Genomic DNA, 22,404 nt, shown 5'->3' on the forward strand with positions numbered 1-22,404 from the left:
AGTCTATTTATCCTTTGTTAGATGAAAAACAGTGGCATGTCCCGGATGACGTGGCAAGTCGCATTGTTCTTCCACCAAGATGGACACGTAGGCGAGCCGGTAGACCGAGGATGCAACGCATACCATCCGAAGGTGAAGATGTTATTGGACGTAGATGTAGCTGATGCGGTGGTGTTGGACATTATAGGCAGAGATATACGAATCCATTGTCTTATGCTTCGAATTAGAAAGTTTTAATTTAGTGTTATGGTTTAATATGTTTTGATAATTATTTCATATATTGGATATAATATTTTCTACTCCACGGTGGAAGATTTATTAGCAATCTTTTTTTTTTTTTGAATTTAATCCCAAATGAAAAGAGGCTTTCTAGAATTGATTTTCAATCTTTAGTTTACATATCATTTTATGAAATGTCCAAATGATTTTGAAAAGAAAAACAAACATATATCATTTTTTCTTTTATTTAAAATGGTTATTGATTTTAAATGTCACTACATTTTTTGTTAATTTCATCTTCATCTTATATAATATTTGTTTCCACTCCCAATTTTTTTACCCTACTATTAACTTATATAATCTATTAGAAATTGATTTTCCAAGTGGAGGAAATTAGTTTCCGATAGGAGTAAATATATTATGCAACAATTTCTGCTTGGAGGAAATTTTTTCCAACAGGAGGAAAATGATTTCCGCTTGGAGGAAAAATTTTCCAACAGAAGAAAAACGATTTCCAATTGGAGGAAAAAAATTTCGCTTGGCGGAAAATTATCCAGAAGCTTCAATTGGTCTCTATATGGAATTTCCATCAGGAGGAAAATTTTTCCATCTGGAGGAAATATTTTCCGACAAGCGGAAAAGTTTACAAAATCTGCAATTGAGCTCGTAAGATGTTTGTGCATAATGGAATTCTAATAAATAAACATGACACATTTTCTATAAGGTCAATTAGTTATCATTACATTAATAACACATCGTTATCTTCGTTAAATGAACAGTATAAGCCACCATTATCTTTATTATTAAAAGGCTAATATAATAAAAAAGATGTATCTATAAACATGACAAAAGTAAAGAAAAATGCATCACCACCTAGCTCATATGCTTAGTTCTTTGTTGTAAGCCTCATGAACATACTTCCTCTTGAAGAACTCTATTTATCTCTCTCTTTCTTTATCTCTGTGAATGTGTGTGTAATTTTCTTAGCATGCACTTGTAACTCTACGATTGCAAATTTTGTGTTTCAATTTTCTACTCGATCCATCACTTGCTTCTCCAATGCTGAAAGAAATGGAAAATCAATACTATTAACAAAACTTAATTATTTATATATTGATCATATTGTTTAATTATATATAGATCATATTGTTTAATGCCATATACAAGTCCTCAAATTCTTAAAGACATCACCAAAGAAAAAAAAAAAAAAAACACCATGAAAAACCTCTCTTGGAATTTTTCAAACAAAAAAAAAAAAAAGAAAGAAAAAAATTAAAAGCATATTGAACAGTCAAATTTTAATTTGTAGCATAGATAACAGTGAGATCATACCCAGTTTCCTCTAATATTTGTTAAATCCTTCTTATCCACTTTATCCATTCATTGCCATCAAAAGATCATAAAACAGCTCAAGAACCAGAGAAGGGGAATTATGAGTAGAAATTGTATTTTAAAACTGCATTAAGAGTTGACTGTCAAAATTGTTTGACTTTAAAAGGAGAAAATTTTCCACCACAAGCATTAGAAATTACAAATAAGAGAAAGAAAACAAAAGAAGTTTATGAATTATTGTTTGCATGACAAGTAGCCAACCCAAATATAGCTTTGAAATTATTTTCAACATTTAAGTAGACACACCTTTAGGTGCAATGAAACAGGACAAGGCCCAAACATGGAGAAATGACCTTATCAACATGGAGAAATGACCTTATCATTCTTTTAAACAAACACAACTTCCACTCCTTTAATTAAGAATACACCTAATGCCTTAAAGCATATTGCATATATACCCCAAAAAAAAAATGTCCCTTACGTAAAGAAAGAAAATGATACAATTTTTGAGAATTTTGTGATATCCCTCCTAACAATACCGACGAAATAAAAATTACAAACTTAAAACATAGAAACAACTTTAACCTTTCTTTAAACATACACCCCAAACTAAATTTAAGAGGAATCTAGAGCCACCTACCACTTGACTACGAGACACACAATACTTGTTATGACAGCATCAATTTATTATTTTGGTGTTGGAATTTTAATTGGTAGTTCAACCTTATTCTTTTATCTATATTCCACTTTTCTTCCCCTCTTATGTAATTTTCACTTTGCCATTTCTCATAGGCATTAATTATTTTTTCCATAATTACAGGAAAAGAAATATAAAAGAAACTATATTCATGCACAAATTCTATGAGGCACATGCCACACCTCACCAAGGACAAAGGTTAGTAGTTTCCTTCCAAGATCAGTCAAACTATGAATATGTAGACTTGCGCAAATTAGCAATAGAGTGGTCAATTACTATTTATGAAGTTTCTTGAAGGCCAAATTATCAAATGAGCCCCATCATCCTAGCTTTCACTGAAGTGTGCAAAGTATAAAACCACTAAATATGCTGAATTGTGCAGAGTATAAAAACCAACAAATATATATTAAAAAAACGTGTCAAAACTAGGCAGAATATAATGTGAGTGTGACATGCAATCATTTCAGATTCTGTACTCTAGTACTTGCAACATTTTCACCATTCATTTATTAATTTTTATAGAAAGACATAAAATAGAAAAACTAACATTTAAAGCAAAGCCACCAGTTTTATGGTTGTTAGTCATGAGTTTCACATATTAATGACCTAATGCTCTATAAAGTATTCTGCTTATGACTTTTCACTTGTTATAATGGGACAGTGATTGCTAAGAAATGTAAAAAAATTCTTTGTTGTAAAATTTAAAAATAAAATAAAAAATACATTGTATATTGAGCATCTAAACAATTATAACTGCACATGTATCCAGATATTGGACCATTAACATATCCATCAATACTGATATTCTAATCTCAGCCATTATATGCTAGACAGGATAAGTTGAACATAAGATTGCTCTACAATGAAAAATAAAACAATTATAAAAATAGCTTATAAAAACATTCATTAAATCCATAATTGATTAGTAACTGATTCTCATAAGCTCAAAAATAGAAAATATACCTATCTTTCCATGGCCAATATCAACAGTGCATCTTGAGATTCGTCTTACTGCATAGAGTGACAATACTGCTTGCTCTGAAGCACAGAAGCTCGATATGTTAAATGTTTCAAACATCAGTTGTACTAACTATTCTCTAACAGCCTGGCAAAAAATTTCGCATTATTTATTCTTGAATAGAGACAAAGCAAAGCAACCATAGGAAATTTGGATCAACTTCAAAACAACATGAAAAAAAAAATAAAAATAAAAATAAAAATAAAACATGCACTTGCATATTTGTGTAGGCATTCACATAGACAGAAAGAAGTGGATGCATCTAAAAGATCGTCTGCATTATTCATAAACAGAATGTTTCTATGCTATACATTCTAGAAATATTCGAACATTATGCATAGTTCAAGAAAACAAAAAGGTGGTGGTTGTTCATCGTCATGAAGAAGAGATTTGAAATAGTTTTTGCAAAGATTCTGGGAGATCTTATCCATGGAGGAAAGCATAGAGATTTTGTTAATGGTTTTCATACCAATGAGAGAACTTACAACATTAGACGTTGTGGGTCTGATAGCGGTGGATATATTGGTGCACTTCATCACTAACGTTAAGATGGTCAATTATCCACTAATTCCAGTAGCTTGTGTTTTGATTCTACAAGACAAGCCTGCAATATATATTTAAACAAATTAAGTTAATTAACACATAATATTGAAGTTTAATAAGTTTGCAGCCATGCTTCTCTACTTGCTTACTTCCTCTGCCAGAAACTCACGCTGCTTCTGGTTGAATTTATTTTCTGCATTTTTCTTCACACTAACAATTTCAAGTACAACAACACCATAACCATCGACATATATGTTTACGATATCTTTCCGTACATTGGGTACTCGAGAGCCATTTATGATGTATCCATTGTATCGATCCAGAAATACTGGTTATTATAGTACTTGTTCTTTCCCTTATAATTTGATTATATGTATAAAATTAAATAGCCATTTCATTTACAAATTAGTACAAATTAAGTTCAAAGGGGGTACTGGTTCTTTGTTTACTCACCGTGTTGCTTCTACTTTGATGACCTTAAATTCATTGTCCTGTCCATCCTCTGCATAAAGGATAGGATTCCCAAAGTTTGATATCTTAGCGTTTAGAGCATCATCAACAAGGATATTAGCAGTTTTAATACCCCTATGTGCCATCTTCAGTTTATAATTCTCATGTAGATAATTCAAACCCCTTGCTATTTGAGAAGAAACTGTAAGCTAGGTTTTCCAGAGGTTGAAGAAAATAAAAGAGAGAGAGAGAGAGAGCAAGGGTGTCAATGGAGAGAAGAGGAGGAAGAGAAGAGAAGGAAACCTGACTCCAAGAGCCGAGATCTGTCGAAGAAATGCGATTCAAGACCTGAATTGGGCAGAAGGTGAAAACAGATGGTTTCGTGACCTCGTATTTGGCTGCTTCTTTACAGTTTGTTTTGCACATGCGGTGTTCAAAAATGGAGGAAATATGTGGAAATAGAGAAGGCGATATCAATGGTGTTGAGAGTGCAAAGAAGGTGTTTGAAAGGGAAAGTAGAAAAAATCCCTAGCTATCGAGATGGAAAGTAGAAAGAAAACCAAAAACAACCAAAAAAAAAAAAAAAAACACATGCGTTTTGACAGAGAAAAGAAAGAAAAGAAAAAAATCTTTATAAAGGGTATTCTGGTCCAAATTGGCTAAAAGTGAGTTAGTTTTAAAAAAAAAAAATTTTTTTTGCTATTTTTCAAGTTTACATTTATACAATGGCTACTTTTGGAAAAAATCCATTTCATTTCATCCAGTTGAAAAGGTGGAATCCAATTGGTTCCGAAATTCAACCTCAGAGAGTTCAACCCAAATACTTCAATTTGGATAGTTTGTCGAAATGGGTTTCTATTAACAGACTTCAAAAGGCCAAACACCAAAATCAAATGTTACTTCAATGAAGTCCATCAAGTGTAGACCTTTCTCATTCAGGCCCAAATAATAAAGCAACCAGTCAAGCTCTTTAAAATGCCTTCTTGTGTGCCATTGAAAGTGTTTAAATAGATTTCCAGTTACTGTAAATTACAAAGATTCCCCAAGAATTCTGGTAATCCTTCTTCAAGTCAATTTCTTAACAAGACAATACTTTCAAGACAATACTCTCACGGCCCAATCCACTTCCGCGCTCCCGCCAAGATCTTCTGGCGCACTGTTCGTGGGTCAGTTTTCCTTTTTTTATTTTTAGTTTTTTATATTCTGTACTTCCTCTGATCGAATTGAAGGTGGCTCTGTAAATTCAACCATTGTTGTTCGTGGAGAATGATTTTATGGTTGTGTTTGCTTTGTTTGCAGAATGATTCCGCACAAGACTAAGCGTGGAGCAGCTGCACTTGCTCGCTTGAAGGCTTACGAGGGTATTCCTCCTCCGTATGATAAGGTGAAGAGGATGGTCATCCCTGATGCTCTCAAGTGAGTTTTCTCATATCCTAATCTTGCTGCCATTGTAAAATTATGATTTTTTTTTTCTTTGATTTTGATTTGCTTTGGTTGTTGATTGTTTTGGTTTTATGGGTTTGGCTTGAAAACGTTGAATTAGGGTGTTGAGGCTTCAGAAGGGGCACAAGTACTGCTTGTTGGGTCGGCTTTCATCGGAGGTTGGATGGAACCATTACGACACCATCAGGGTAAGATAATTGCTTGATCCCTTTTGTTTAGTTAATTGTGGATTGGGTTTCTAAAAATGGTTCCAATTATTATTTATAGATCATTTCATTGATGGTGGTGACTGTAAAGTGTTTATTGATATTTTGTTTAAAATAGAGTTTGTCTTACACGTGGAGCTTCTGTTTTCCCCGCTTAACAAATATAAAAAATGTTGGAACTTGCAGGACTCAATTGTCAAAATTGTTTTCCTCTTCCTAGAAAATTTTCTCAATTTCGATGGTGTGCATTGGTTTGAATATTGTCTCTGTTATTGCATTTCCTTCCTTTTTCCTAGAACATTTCTGTGATGCATTTTCTTTAAAGCAGTCTGTTCATTTGGCCGATCAACCAATATAATTTGTGTAGTTTTATATATATACCATTCTATACTATACTCTCTCTCTCTCTCTCTCTCTCTATATATATATATATATATATATGTGTATCATGACTTGGAATTTAACCAAGTTCATTTTCATGATCATTTCAAAAATCAATTTTTATAATAAATGAAACTCTTAAAACGTATTCAATGATGTTTATTAGAAAATGAAAAATTAAAAAGTGTGATAAAGAGTACTATTAAAATAAGATAAAAATATCAATATTTTATTTTATAAAATTCTTTTTAATTTTTCATTTTCTAATAAATAATTAATATTATTTTTTTTTTCCTCTTTCTCTTTTCCTTTTTTTTTTTTAATCAATGGCATCATTTCCTTATATATATATCTATATATATATATGAAATCAAATAAATAATATTAATTGTACATAGAAAAATGACGGTATAGTAAATGCATGCATTAAAAATTTTCTACTTTTTATTTTAATTTTTCAATTTAAAAAGTGCACTGGAATTATGAAAAAGAAGTTTGATTTTTTAAATTAGAGAAAAAAAGGCTTTTAAAAAGCGTGAAAATATTCTTAAAAGATAAAATGTGAATATAAATGCATGCAACAAAAACAAATTTTTTTTTTTATTTTTCTAAAAAATTAAAACTCATATTAAATCCATTACCGCAGCAAGACAGGATTTTCTAGACCAGCCTTAATTTAGCCAATTACAAGTTGTAGAAGCTTAGTTATTATTTGAGGGAAACCTCAATTTATTTACATAATTATATATTTAAAAATATTTATGATCGATTTTCATCCTAAGGTAGGTTGTTGAATATACAAACCTGCTTGTTGGCCTGTGATATGTCTAAGTTGTTGAATATACAAACCTGCTTGTTGGCCTGTGATATGCTAACTCTTCAACTTGAATCATATAGACAAGTCAATGGTTGTTGGTGGTCCACATATAATAAATTCAGTAACCTAATGCGTACATAACAGGTCAAGCGTCAAATCCCACTTTTGATATCCAAATTGTTTCTTTAATTGTAACTTCTGAGAAAGAAGTCTGGGTGAGTCTCAATTATCTTATATTTTATTTGACTTCTTCTCACTTATTCCCATGGGGAACAGCAGAGCTCTGCCGTGTTGTTCTTGGTTGGAGTATTAATTATTTACAGTTAGGGGAATTTTATTTGGAAAATTCATGAATAAAACATGTATGCGAAGTCAAAAAGAGTGATTCGCGATTGCTAGCTTTTTTGCATAATATATAATAATATTGCCCGTGTGCGAGATCTATTATTAATATTTAGCCCCAAAAAAAAAAAAAATTTCTATATTAATAAAACATGAAACAAAATAAAATAAAATTAACTAGTAGGTAAACCTTTTACGTTCACACTTTGAAGTTGTGAATTTAACTCACTTTCTCCTCCAATCGAACCCACATAAGATAATGGAACAATGATTTTCTTCCATTTGCTTCATCCCTTTAGCTTGAATTTTTATGGTTATTGAGCTGGTAAATTAAACTAGAACTAAAAATAATCTTTACAACTTAAATAATGCACATATATACATAGATAATAAATAAAGATTCAACTGCATAATTATGCATCAGTAAAACAAAGATTCATTAAGTATATTAATAGGTCTTCATTTGTTATTACTCATGCATTCAAAGGTTGCTTGTTTGTCATTTCAAAGGGATCTCCGGCCAAGTCTTCTATCGGACAGTCACTTCTTAAGCAATAGTACGATCTGTAGTTCAAAAACCTTACTTTTATTTATTTTTTATTTTTTCTATATAATATATATACATAGATATATAGATATACATGCATTTATAAATTGTGGAGGAAAATTCATCATCCGGGTTTGAACTTAAAGCACGCTTAGAGTTATAATCAATGATTTTTACCAATTAGATTGTTTAAAAGAATAAAAAATTCCATCTTAAAAATTACAAGAGAGGGGGGAAAAAAATGCTAAATATACTATTACAAGTGCTTAAATTGTTGTATATATTTTAACCAAAAAAAAAATTGTTTATATATATATATATATATAGAGAGAGAGAGAGAGAGAGAGTGGGTTCAACATACATATTGATATGATGTGATTTTAAAATCAAATTTTTATTTATAAATCTTTTGATTGTTCGAAAAGCAAAAATTTAAACCTAATAGGCAAAATAAATGGTTATTTCAGTGAATGTTCAAGTGAAAAATCTTTTTTTTATTTTTTTATTTTTTTCTTTTTATACATGTTCAAATGAAAAATCTTGGAATTAAGTATAAACATCGTCTATTTAGTTTAAATTATTGTTTTTCAAAATCTATATAAGATGATGCTTTTTTTTCCCTGTAAAAGCATTGTACAATCGTCCATATAACATACATAAAGCATCATCTATCTACTTATCTAACGATTTTTTTACATTAATTTTTCTTTAAATTTTTATCCCTTTTAGGAAGATGTTTTTACTAATTTTGAAGGATGTTGAAAATGCCGTGTAATGCACTACATGCGTGATATTTTTAGTAACATCGTATAGTAGTGGACACTTCTAACGACATCAAATCAGAAATACTTTGTCTAACTATGTTTGTTGGTTTGCACAATTTCCAAATTGCATCTTCTACTAATGTTTGTCTTAGAGGGAGTTTATGTGGGGTCCAGCTTTTTATCTTCTAAAGCCCAAGTCCATTAAGGTTTCAACTCTAGAAACCTTGGAGAGAGCATTATAAATATATGCTCATTTTCAGTCTTGTAACACAACACATAGTATAGACAATACAGGTTTTGAAAGAGGCTGACAAAAGTTTTTTTTATGTATAAGTTTCATAGTAAATAATACATCTTTTTCTTCTCAATTTTCATACTTTTTGTCTCTCTTTATTTTTCTGTATTAGTTGTGTGTATTTTTGGTGATCAAAGGATCACAACAAGTGATATCAGAGCCAGGTTCCAGATATAGAGTTCATCGTCTAAAAGCTCAAACGACGTATTTGAGCATATCAGGAGGTAGACCTCATCGGGACAAAGAGAGCGAGCCTAACCGGACCTCCATCCGCCACTGCACGCGCCTCCACTCGCTGGTCAACTCACACGCGCCACACATGCACCACTCCAGATTAGTTGAGTGGTGAGCTACGCCTTCAAGTCAAGTTGAGCCGAGAGACAAGCTGCTGAGTCGAGTTCAGAGTCGAGCTGTGACATATCACCTGACACATCATCAGCCAGCTTTTTGCCATGTCATTCGATCCGCCACGTCATCCGACACGTTAGAACTGGTCCAAGATTTTTTTGAAATTGCATAAATGCCCTTACACTTTTGGTATTTGCAGGTTTTTCCAGAAGTTTTGATATTTGTAGATTAGCCTAGAATTTTTGAAAATTGCACTTTGACCTCAAAAATTTGAACATTCAGATTTTGGCCCGAGAAGAGTCAAACTTAACGTTTTTTACCATTCTGGATGCATTGGTGGACTCCATTTTTCCAATTTCAGCTCCAATTTTTCGCAAGACTAGATGTCAATGGACTAGTCACATTTGGGAGCTATGATCAAGCTTACTGCCATCAACTATGCACTTTGGAGACCTCGGATGGAAGATCTTCTAAATTACAAAGATTTGTCTAACCCCTTAGATGCTGAAGGAAAGAATTCCTATCCCACCAAAGAAGCGGAATGGAAGAAGATGAATAGGAAAATGATCGATCAAATCAGACAATGGATTTTTTGTCTTCCATCATGTTGCGCAGAAGACGGATGCATACACCCTCTGAAAGAAATTGGAGGACATGTACCAAGCCAAGACTACTCGGAATAAAGCCTTATTGATGAGGCATTTGGTGAATTTGAAGTTGAAGAATGGAACTTCTGTAGCCGAGCACACCAATATGTTTCAGAACTTGGTAAACCAATTGTCTACGGTGAAGTTACAACTAGGGGATGAAGAACATACACTTTACTTCTTAGCCTCTTCCATACAGCTGGGAGACACTATTGGCCTCTCTCAGCAATTCGGCCTTGAATGGAAAACTTACCATGGCTATGGTAACGGATGCCTTATTTAATGAGGAGCCCAGGAGAAAGGACATTGGCAATGATCAAACACATGCCATTATCACAGAGAAACGGGGGAGACAACAAGAAAGTACTCATGACAGGGGGAGAGGTAGGAGCCAGAGTAGAGGTAGATCCACAGATGGAAGGAGGAAGACATACAAGTGTCATTAGTATGGCCGAGAAGGACACTTGAAGAAGTATTGCAGGAAGATGTTGCGAGAGCAGGGGCAGAAAAGCAATCAGCCGAAGAAGGATGATGAAACTTTAGTCACTATCAAAAGATAAGTGGCGTATTGCTCTACACATGAAGAATCATGCCTTCACACTTCAAACCAAGAAGTCGAATGGGTAGTAGATACTGCAGCATCCTACTATGTTACTCGGCATATAGAGTTTTTCAAAACATATAAAGCATGACACTTTGGCATAGTGAAGATGGGAAATAACAGCTTGGCTAAGATCGCTGGAATTGGTAATATTCAGATTAAGACCAACGTTGTTCATATAATTACTTTGAAGGATGTTCGACATGTTCCAAACCTTCGACTCAATCTGCTATCAGGAATAGCCTTTGACAAGGAAAGCTTCGGCAACCACTTTTACAACGGCACATGGAAAATGATAAAAAGTGCTATGATTGTAGCTCGTGGACATATTTGTGGAATACTTTACAAGACTCATGTGAAGATTTATGTAGATAGCCTCAATATTACAGAAGGAGATGTATCTCAAAATCTGTGGCACTGTCACACGAGTGAGAAATGATTGTCTACCTTGACGAATAAGAAGCTTATCCCCATTTTCAAGGATACTGTGTTGGATCCTTGTAATCATTATTTGTATGATAAGCAACACAAAGTCTCATTTAAGTCATCTTCAACGAGAAGATCAGAATTGCTTAGTCTGGTACACTCTAATGTTTGTGGTCCTTTAGAAGAGGAAATGATGCTTCTCGGAAGGTGTGGGTTTATTTTCTGAAGATGAAGGATCAAGTTTTAGATCACTTCAAAGAGTTCCATGCCATGGTAGAGCGTGAGACATGAAAGAAGCTGAAGTGTCTTCGCTCAGACAATGAAGGTGAGTATACTTCCCGAGAGTTTGATGACTACTATAAAGGATATGGCATTTGGCATGAGAAGTGTCTTCGCTCAGACAATGAAGGTGAGTATACTTCCCGAGAGTTTGATGCCTACTATAAAGGATATGGCATTTGGCATGAGAAGACGATCCCTCGCACCCCACAACATAATGGTGTAGCCAAGAGAATGAATCGGACTATCATGGAGAATGTCAAAAGTATGATCAATATGGCTAAATTAACAAAGTCATTCTGGGGAGAAGCTGGTCATGCCACCTGCTATCTAATTCACAGATCACCATTAATACCACTGAATTTTGAAATTCTAGAGAAAGTGTCGTCTAGTAAGAATCCCCCATACTCTCATTTAAGAGTATTTGGATGTTTAGCCTTTGCACATATATTCAAGGAGCTTAGATAGAAGCTTGATACAAGAACTACTCCATGCATCTTTATCGGATATGGAGATGAAGAATTAGGATACAAATTATGGGATCCAAAGGCAAAGAAGGTTATCAGAAGCAGGGATGTGGTATTCCAAAAGAACCAGACTATAGAAGACATTAAGAAGCCAATGAAGTCTTCTAATACCAGTGCCCATGATTTGTTCCTGATCCAACACCGATACAACCCACCACAAATGACAACGAGGTGTATAGAGAATTACCAGAAACAAAACAGGAGAGAGAAGAGGATATTGAGCAGGGAGATGCTTAAACACCATAAGCTGCAGGACTATCACAACAGTCAAATGATGGTATGCCTCTTCGAAGATCGAACAATGCCGTATTCTAACAAAGAATCTCAATATATTTTGCTTACTGAAGGGGGGGAGCCAGAGAGTTTTCAGGAAGCTAATTCCCATCGAGACAAAGAAAAATGGCTAAATGCAATGCAAGATGAGATGAAATCTTTATAGAAGAACTATACCTATGAATTGGTTGAGTTTCCAAAAGGAAAGAAGGCACTGAAAGGAGAACCAGAAGGTTTTGAGGTTTCAGGAAAGGAGAACCTCGTTTGCAAGCTAAAGAAGAGTTTGTATGGTCTAAAGCAAGCACCTAGGCAGTGGTACAAGAAGTTTGACTCTTTTATGGTGAGTCAAGGATACAAGAATACCGATGCGGACCATTGTGTTTATATTCAAAGATTTCCAGATGGAAAATTCATTGCACTTTTGCTGTATATCGACGACAAATATCGTTGGACAAGATGCAATGAAAATTAGTCAGTTGAAGAAGGAACTTTTCCAAGTCATTTGATATGAAGGACTTGGGACCAGCTCAACAGATTTTAGGAATGCAAATAGCCTAAGATAGGAAGAATCACAAATTATGGCTATCTCAGGAGAAGTACATCGAAAGAGTGATAAAGAGATTCGGCATGGATAAGGCCAAACCAGTCAGCATTCCATTAGCAAACCATTTCAAGTTGAGCAAGAGATCATGCCCCTTATCCAAAATAGAGATAGAGGAGATGGCTTCAGAGCCTTATTCTTCAGCGGTGGGAAGTTTAATGTATGCAATAGTATGTACTAGATCAGACATTGCTCATGCAGTTGGTACCGTGAGTATATTTCTTTCAAATCCTGGAAAGAAAACTGGGAAGCAATCAAGTGGATTCTCAAGTATTTTAAGGGTACATCAAAAGTATGCTTGTGTTACGGAAGAGGTGATCCACTTTTACATGGCTATACAAATGTAGATATGGCCGGAGATCTTGATAGTAGGAAATCTACTTCAGATTATATTTATACTTTTGCTGGAGGAGCTATGTCATGATAGTCAAGATTGTAAAAGTGTGTAGCTTTATTCACGACAAAAGCATAGTACATTGCCGTAGTGGAAGCTGGTAAGGAGATGATGTGGTTAAAGCGTTTACTCCATGAACTGATCATCAAGCAAAACGACTACAAGATACATTGTGACAGCCGGAGTGCTATGAATTTAAGCAAGAACTCAATGTATCATTCTCGGACAAAGCATATTGATATTTGCTATCATTGGATACACGATGTGACTGAGCATAAATTGGCCAGGTTGATGAAGATTCATACGAAGGAGAATCCAACAGATATGTTTACAAAGGTTGTCACACCAGAGAAGTTGAAGTTGTGTAGAGATATAACTAGTTTAAATGGTGGGTGACCATCAAATGGGTGACCATCAAGTTTTTATAATGCGGTTGTAGGAGGAGAATTGTGTGGGTCCAGCCTTTTATCTTCTAAAGCCCAAGCCCATTAGGTTTTCAACCCTAGAAGCCCTATAGAGAATATTATAAATAGATGCTCATTTTTAGTCTTGTAATACAACACACAGTATAAACAATACAAGTTTTGAGAAAGGCTGAGAATTTTTTTTTATTTTTTTTATGTATAAACTTTATTGTAAATAATACATATTTTTTTTCTCAATTTTCATAGTTTTTGTCTATTTTTATTTTTCTGTATTAGTTGTGTGTTTTTGATGATCAAAGGATCACAATAGTTTAGTATTAATTGAGAACCATCACTTCTAACAAATTTTCTAGGTCTTCCCTACGGTCTTTTGATTATAATAAATGGGTAAAAAGAAGTGGTTGTTTCGGTGAATGTTGAAACAAAAAATCTTGGAGTTTAGTATTTTAATTGAGAACCATCACTTTTAACGAACTTTCTAGGTCTTCCTTATGGTCTTCTGATCACAATATATACTGGTGAAACTTCAGCTGCTAAAAAATCCAGGGTTGTGTCACCCAGATATTGGAGATCTCTGCTTATTATATTCATTGTTTTGACCATTTTTTCTGGGTCAAGAAATTAGTATCACATAGAGATCTAAAGCCAGTTAGAGAAGGAAACCCTGTGGGACCCACATTGTATTCTTGGAGTACTGGACTCTTTTTTTTTTTTTTTAAATTTAATTTAATTTAATTTCTTTTTTGGTTTTTTTCACATTACAGGCACACGCCAAAGTGAAAAAAGAAAAAGCACATTATAGGGAAACCAAACCATTTATTAAATATATTTGACCATTTGTTTGCCATATATTGTGCAGCTGGTAGAGGAGACTAGCTTTTAAAATGAAGGCATTATAATTTTGATGATAATATTTGATATCAATTTCCTCCTGAACGCTTTTTATGAATAACTATAATTATTTTTCTGAATCTGATATTATGATCTTTGGAATCACAGAGAAGGGAAAAAGGCTATCAAGAGATGCCACTAGCAGGAAGACTTTCTGTTTGATGGATGTTCTTTGAAGGACTTGCCTGAAGCTTTCTCCTCTGTTTAACTGCCTTTGTCTTTTTTTGCTCTTAATGCAGGTTCTTTTATACCAAAAATGACAGATATGCCACAAATTTAGATATTTTGGGTGGAAGCCATAAATTTAAATATATGTATGGATATATCCATATTTCTTTTCTGGTCCATATGAATATATCCATATTTGACAGCCAAAAAAGAGAAAAAGAAAATAATAATTTAGACATCTAAGGTAGAAGGAAGCATGTAAATTTTAGATGGGCTTGTTATAGACTCTAGGATTGAAAGCCCCATAAACTCCCCAGAATTCCTGGACTTCATCTTCGGGGAACATTCTTACTGGGGGAGGTGGGCAGGGTCCTCTGTCCCCCACAGACAGGTGCTTATTTGACAAGTCCAAGATAGCCAAAGATGTATGTTTAATGTTTCATGTATGACATGATGAAATAAATCCTTATTATGTTTTATTAAGAAAGAAATACAATACCTGAAGAAAAACAAAGATATGTTTCCATAGAATTCATTTGATTTTAAATATTACATCACAAAGCTAAAGAAATTTGTTTTCTACTTGATACTAGCAAGTTAAAATAAAAAAATTTACGCAATCTTCCATAAATAAATAAAAAGTGAAGGACCAAACGTCTATTCATCATAAAGAAAAAAAAAAAAAAAAGGCATATTCTGTATTTTCTTGCAACTTCACATAACTCTAGATTTTTATCCATAAGAATTTTGCAGCAATCTTCAAGTAGAGAAGATGGGGCTTCAACTCTGTTTCTTCAATCTGGAAATGTTTAAGCTGGGTAAATCAAGTTAGAACCCAAAAAAACAAAAAAATAAAAATAAAAATTTGAAAGAATGCAACATATATGGAGAATAAATATATATTGCAATAAGTGGTTTATATTTACATTGCCAATATCAATACGCTTATACATTTTCATTTTCTAGAATTCTTTTTTTTTTTTGCTTTTCTGAAAAGAAATAAGGAATTTGATCATTTTACAACAACCATTATATATTTCAAGAGAGGACAATTTTTCAAAAGCAATGTGATCCTTACATAATATAACTATTTAAGAGGTACGAGTGTACTCATGATGTCTCAGAAATAAAAAACAAAGTACATAAATTATGAGTTCTGACCCAATTTTAGATTTTAAAAAATAAAAGAAAAATAAAAGAGAAAGAGAAAGACTCTTACCTGTTGGGGCCTGAGGCATTGTTAATATAGTGCCATGCAAGCTTATACAAGAGGTGGTGAAGGTAGCCTGGTCTGCTGTAAATGTTGAAAAACAGAGTCCAACCAGAGACTCCCAGAAATGCAATGCCAAATCCAACGCCAAGTCCCATATAAAACCAGGACATGTCCAACCATTCTGCACCATCTGCAACATCTAATTCATCTCCTCCCATCAAGGTTTCCTTTTCTGGGCATATGGTTTGCAGAGGAGGTCCACAAAGTCTTGTGTTTCCCAAATACGCATCTGTAGATGCCTCAAAGCTTTGCAGCTGAGTGCTTGTAGGAATTTTCCCCTCCGAGTGGTTATAAGACAAGTCCAAGTATGACAAAGAGGAAATCTTGGCCAAGCCCATTGGAATTTCGCCAGAAAGCTGATTGTGTGACAAATCCAGAGAATCTAACTTTAACTTTGTTATCCCATCAGGGATACTTCCGCTTAAATTATCCCTGGAGAGGTTCAAATGTTTCAACTCTACAAGATCTGTCAATTGTGTTGGAATGTGTCCGGTCAATCTGTTACTTGAAAGATCAATGAGCTTGAGCAGTCCGAGAATCTTGTCATATTTATACTCTTGCCCTTTCCACGAAAAGCATGCAGTAGTTTCATACCTCCTTCCATAACCTCTTGAGGGATCACTAGTATAGTGACTGAAAAGACGAGTGTCATATTCATCTGGTTTAGTAGCCATGGTGGTAAAATTATGGAAACACGATGGAATGGTTCCAGATATATCATTGAGAGAAAGATCAAGAATTTGAACGGAGTCAAGGTAGCATAGACTTGAAGGTAATATCCCTTGGAATCTGTTTGATTCTAAAGAAAGGAGAGCCAAATAATTTAACCTTTCCCCATCCATTTTGGTACTCCTCCATTCAAATTGTTCTTTCCTATATCTAAAACTCTCATCAAAGTGCAATTCTTCAAGGATGAGGGTAAACCTCCAGAAAAATTATTCTGCCTCAAAATCAATGCTCGTACTTTATATAGCAAACCCAATGGACTAGGAATGTTTCCAGACAATTTGTTGCTTTCCAAATTGAGATATTGCAAATTTTGCCAACGCATCCATTAATTAGGAAGGCTTCCGGATAACATATTAAAAGAGAGGTCAAGAAAAGTTGTTGACCTCTCTATAGGTGCACATAGAAAAGGCTTAAAGATTGTGAAAGTATTATTGGAGAGATTCAAAGCAGTTGCATTAGCAAGAGAAAGTGGAATAGGACCACGAAATTGGTTGGAGCTCAAATCAACAGTAGGGTAATTATCGAACCTCAAGGGAAAATTTGGTAGGGTACCCTTGATAGAATTGAAAGAAAGATCTAGGTATCTTAGGTTATGGGTGATATTACAAAACCAATCAGGGATGGCATCAGTATTAATCCCGGTACTGGAGATGTCAAGGACAGACAGATTCAATTGGGTTTGCAGCCAGCTAGGAAAAGATGCATCATCCAACTTACAAGGACGCAATTTCATTTCAACCAATTGAAAAGGTGGAATCCACTTGTAATCGAAATGCAAAGTAAAAGAGTTGGAAGACAAATCCAGGTACCTCAATTTGGATAGTTTCTTTAGGTGCGCATCCGAGATCACTTCGGTGAATTTATTGAAGACAAATCCAGGTACTGCAATTTGGATAGGTTCTGTAGGTGGCCTTCCGAGATTGCTCCTGTTAAATAATTTGAAGAAACATCCAACACCTCAAGATTAGAGAGCTGCCCAATACTTTTGCTTAAGCTACCATTTAACTTATTGTGAGTTAAATGTAACTCCCTTATAGATGAAAGTTGTGAAAGATCAGGAATCGGACATCCAACTTCGATGTTTAAACGCAAAACCTCTAATGACTGGGTAGCGCAACCACTCAAACACTCTAAAATGTCTTCTAGAGTTCCATTGAAAAAGCCGTCGGAATAATCAAGTCCTAAAGACCGTAAATTGCAAAGATTTCCCATGGATTTTGGTATTCCACCCTGTGTATCTGTCATTAAATCAATATTTTGAAGAGACTTGATATTTCCAATATAATCTGGCCAGGGACCTGTTATTTCGTCTTCCCATATAGCAAGATTAATCAGGTTACAACTGACATTAAGCAGCCAAGGAAGTGTTATAGAATGCATAGTAGTACCTCCTATAACAAGATCGGTGAGAGAGTTGGAAGAATTTATATGAGAAAGAGATGAAGTATCTACCTTGTGAGGAAATCCGCAGTCCCATAATTCCAAGCTTGACAATGAAGGTGCCTCTTTAATAGGCTGAAGCCAATTCGCTGGTTTGGTGAGATTGAGATTTTGCAAATAAAGGGAGCTCAGAGAAGGCAGATGAGAAAGCCAATCGAGATCGTCTGCCGTCATTTGTTCATCGCTGATTAGATCAAGACAACTTAAGCTCGTGGGATTCCCAAGTTGGGAAGGAATTTTTCCACTGATTGGATTGTTAGCGAAGCTGAGATACCTTAGCTTAGTAAAAGCTCCAATAAAGTTTGGAGTTTTAGTAAAATCATTCAGACTAAAATCCATACGCTTCACGTACATTAATTCAGTCAAGGAGGTACCAATTTCACCACCAAATTTAGACGACTGCCCTGGAGAACTATCATATTCGTCGACGTATGGGTCATCATCCTTCTAGTTTTCTTGCCAATAAAAATCAAGCTCGACGACATGATTGGTTTGGTTCTCGCATTTGATTCCTCTCCACGTGCAACACTCTTCTTCGTTGCTCGTCCAGGAGGATAGAGTGTTATAATAATCTTTAAGGCCTCGTTTAAAGTTAAGAAGAGCTTGTATCTCCCTCTCTATGCACCGTACGTGATTGGTTTTCCTACCCTCTGCGCTGAACATAACCATGACTGAGATTAATAATAGTACATGTCCGGCCCACATTATATGAAGGCTAGGGGATCTACCATCTCCGATGAAGGTAGTCATATTGATTGATTATTTTGCGAAAGTACTACTGTAGCAATTGAGAGAATACAGTGCTGAAAAACGTTTGCATAGCTTAAGCTCCACGCAGATATGTACATATATATATATATATATATATATAAGGGTAGACAATATCACTTTGACTGGAGCAACGAAAACGTGTCTGTAATTAAATTCCAATTGGCATTCTGAACGTGTATGGAAAAGAATGAAACATTTCGAAGAAAATGTATCAAGCATCTGACATGGAACGCTCCAAAATTATTGCTTTTTGGTAGCTGGTCAACTTAAAGCATAAGAGAGATACGTGAATTAATATTAAAATAATATAATGTACTCACAAAATATATAATAAGCCACTAGTATACCTAACCGGCTAAACCATTTGACGTGTTACATTTGTTTAATTAAAACCCATTGGTGAAGAAAGATGGCAAGTTCCCTGGCAGGAATAGGTAATTTCTTCTCAAAGATATATAACTAAAGTGAGTGCATCTTGACGGAGAACCTTATTTATGATCTTAAAGAGGCATTTTAAGCTTTAAGTTAATATGAAATTTAGAAGGATTTCCATCAATGGGACAAGGTCCTAAACTTTCTTTTGAGTGCAAGCATCATAAAGAAGTAATGGAGCTTTTGTTGTATAAAATAATATAATGCTTTTTTTATTTTTTGGGTAAAATAAATAGTAAAATGCATTGGTAGTTTCACTAAATATATAATAAGCCAATTGCCTTATTACTTTCGTTTAATTAAACCGATTGGTCAAGAAAGGCATTTTTACGATAACGTAATGGAAGACTCGTAGAGCGTCCGCCTATGGGGCTTGCCCGCCCGACAGGGAAGCTACTTACAAATTTGCTTTTTGCAGTGGGGAAGAGCTTCTAAGAACCGCTGCGTAAACTACTTCTCTGGCGGAACTGAGGAATATTAGAAATTAATTAAACCCAGCTAAAGTGAGTACACATTGGCCTAATTGGATAATCTTGTTTATGAAAATAGAGGGGCTTAGGCATTTTAAGCTTTACTTGGCGTATGAAATTTCTTCAGAGCGGATGCATCATGGACAAGTTCATAGATTTGGGAGGCCCATTTCTGTAAATGGATTTTTGAAGTTGAGCCCGTTGGGCTGGATGTGGATTTGGCCCAGTTGTCATACGAGTCTGGAAAACATAAAGGAAAAGTCCAGAACAGGGATCGAACTGGCGCCGGCCAAGCCCAACAGATTTCAAGCCTGTCTCCTTAACCATGCGGACATATTGACGTTAGGGGTGGGCAAAAACCGACCTGACCCGACAAAACCGACCAAACCGAAGAATTTGGGTCGGTTTGGGTTGGTTTTTATTGTTTAGTCGGTTTGGGTCGGGTTATACATATTTAAATGTTAGATTTTCGGTTCGGGTTACGGGTTGGAAGGAATTTTAACCCACCCAACCCGAACCGAACCGTTTCATAACCAAAGAGCCATTTTGCAAAAATTATTTTCATTAAATTATTTCTATGAAATTTTGTAAGCCATTGATCTCTCACCATCTAATTACCACCGTTGGATTTCAAGATGAAAACACAATACACAACAGTGACAACACTCAACAGAACACAATCTCAGATTCTCACAAAACGAAATTGAAGCCCTAGCATTCGCGTCGCCAATCGCCACTCGCAGGCAGCATCCTCCGGCCAGCCACCACCCGATTGAACTCCCAAGCAACGCCACCACTCGTCACCCTCCCAAGTCCCAAGCTCTGCAGGTAAAAATCATTATATTTCTTATTATTATTATAGTGATTATTGATTGATTGAAATTGAAAGGAAATCTTTCATAATTTTATTTTATTTCGAGTTAGCAACTTCTATTTTATTTTTTTTTCGTTCCTTTCTGCTTCCCTTCGGATTGGAAAATTAAATAGATCTTTGCATCTCACACAATTCAAATCTTGTAACACTCAACACTTTCACGAGGCTCACTCTACATCCTAATTACACAAACACTGAAACACCTATGCACAAATTAAACAATTTTCCGGGAAATTGCAATCATCCTTCACAACCCAATTAAGCTAAAAACCCAGAAATGAAAGCAATGAAACACAGAAAACAAAGAGACAGAGACAGAAAGAGACTGACTTAGCTGAAGCAGACAAACGGAGTCTGGGCTCCACGGGACTCGGAGAAGCTCCTCTCATCTCAATCGATACAGCAACAAGATGAGAATGGCACCATCTGATTCTGATTTAGAGAAAAAACAAACACAAGCAGAAAAACAGAAAAATAGTATTTTTATTACTTTCTGGAAACACCCAAAAAAAAAAAAAAACATATTCAGAGAAAGCAAATACAGAGAACTGAAAATGAAAAGTAGAAAATACCCAGTTGCTGTGATCTATTTAAAAGAGTGAGTAGCGGAGCTTTTGCTGGCTTAAAAAGAGTTAAAGACTGCCATAGAAGGCAGTTAATTCATTACTTTTTCATGCTCTTGTCTAAAACCCGGTAATCCAATAAAATATTGAGTATTGACTCAGACTAGTCAAATTTCCTCTTAAAAGATAGTCAAATTTCACTTTTTTTCTTTTCCTGTTATTTGGGTGATGTTTAAGTTTATTCTTTTCTTGTGTAATGGTGTAGGTGCAGAATGATTTGGTTGGGGATAAGTGATATAAAAAAGAACAATGATTAAGAAAACTAAGTGGAAACTTTTTGGGTTATGTACAATTTCTTTATCAAATAATAGTAATTTTGAATCTAGAACTTTAAAAATATTTAAAAATTAATTTCTTTGTTGAACAATCTGTCATTGCCAATTTGATTCTTGCTCTTAATGGTTAAAAATGCATACTTGTACTCAATTATGTCATTTGCATGAATGATGGAAAATAAATATTATTTTTTTATTTCAATTCATTTATATTTATGCCCTAAAATCTTGTGCAAATCAGAGTGTTTATATTGTTGTTTGTTTGATTCAAATGGCTTATTTTGTTGAATGGTGGACTTGGCAGTATCTGTCCAATTATTATATAAATTCATCATAATAATGTTCATAATTATGTACAAGCTAAACTTAAAGTACAAGCTGCATATATATATATATATATATATATATATTTTATTTATATATTTATATATAATTATATATGAGGTTCTTTTCCTCAAGTCACTCAAAATTATTTATGCATAACTAAAACTTTTTGTCTTGATAAATATGAATAAAAACCTTAACTTGCATTTTTTGTTCACAATCGCAGAATATATTGGAAGAAAGCTACTTCTTCAGTCACCTTCAAGGACCAAACAGCTTGCCTGACTCACCTGTTGGACAGGCTTCTCAAACTCTCAGCAGTCAGCACTAATTTGGGCAGTGAATCTAATTCCTCTCCAAATGGTAGAACAGATGTGGCAGGTTTACTTAGCCTTTTTCTCGTTATTTTTGCATGTGGGAAGGTCAAAAATTGCTTTTGGAAAGTGTAGTGAAGCATAGGCTGTGAAATTGTTTGCTGTGAAGTTTGGAGATTGTGAAGTGATGTGTGACTTGATTGCTGTGAAGTTGTTAATATAACCTGGCCTGCTGATTTTGACAG

At 34.5% G+C, this 22,404-nt stretch overlaps 2 long non-coding RNA genes across 5 annotated transcripts; one reads left to right on the plus strand and one right to left on the minus strand.

Annotated features, from left to right (window-relative positions):
* Positions 1-909: 909 nt before the first annotated feature.
* LOC112489152 (uncharacterized) lies at positions 910-4,842 on the minus strand. 4 transcript variants are annotated; one of them, XR_009640793.1, is made up of 4 exons: positions 3,959-4,842; positions 3,752-3,870; positions 3,212-3,353; positions 910-1,281 (listed from the first exon to the last, which is right to left on the minus strand). It is a non-coding gene; the product is annotated as an uncharacterized LOC112489152 (long non-coding RNA). The 4 variants fall into 4 exon arrangements; XR_009640792.1 differs by having other exon boundaries at positions 3,212-3,857; positions 4,263-4,842; XR_009640791.1 differs by having other exon boundaries at positions 3,212-3,870; positions 4,263-4,842.
* A 449-nt stretch (positions 4,843-5,291) lies between these two features.
* Positions 5,292-6,061, plus strand: LOC107426674 (uncharacterized). Its single transcript, XR_007243159.2, has 3 exons — positions 5,292-5,425; positions 5,559-5,675; positions 5,803-6,061. It is a non-coding gene; the product is annotated as an uncharacterized LOC107426674 (long non-coding RNA).
* Positions 6,062-22,404: the final 16,343 nt, after the last annotated feature.

Source organism: Ziziphus jujuba, chromosome 9 (genome assembly GCF_031755915.1).
Source record: "Ziziphus jujuba cultivar Dongzao chromosome 9, ASM3175591v1".
Taxonomy (NCBI): domain Eukaryota; kingdom Viridiplantae; phylum Streptophyta; class Magnoliopsida; order Rosales; family Rhamnaceae; genus Ziziphus; species Ziziphus jujuba.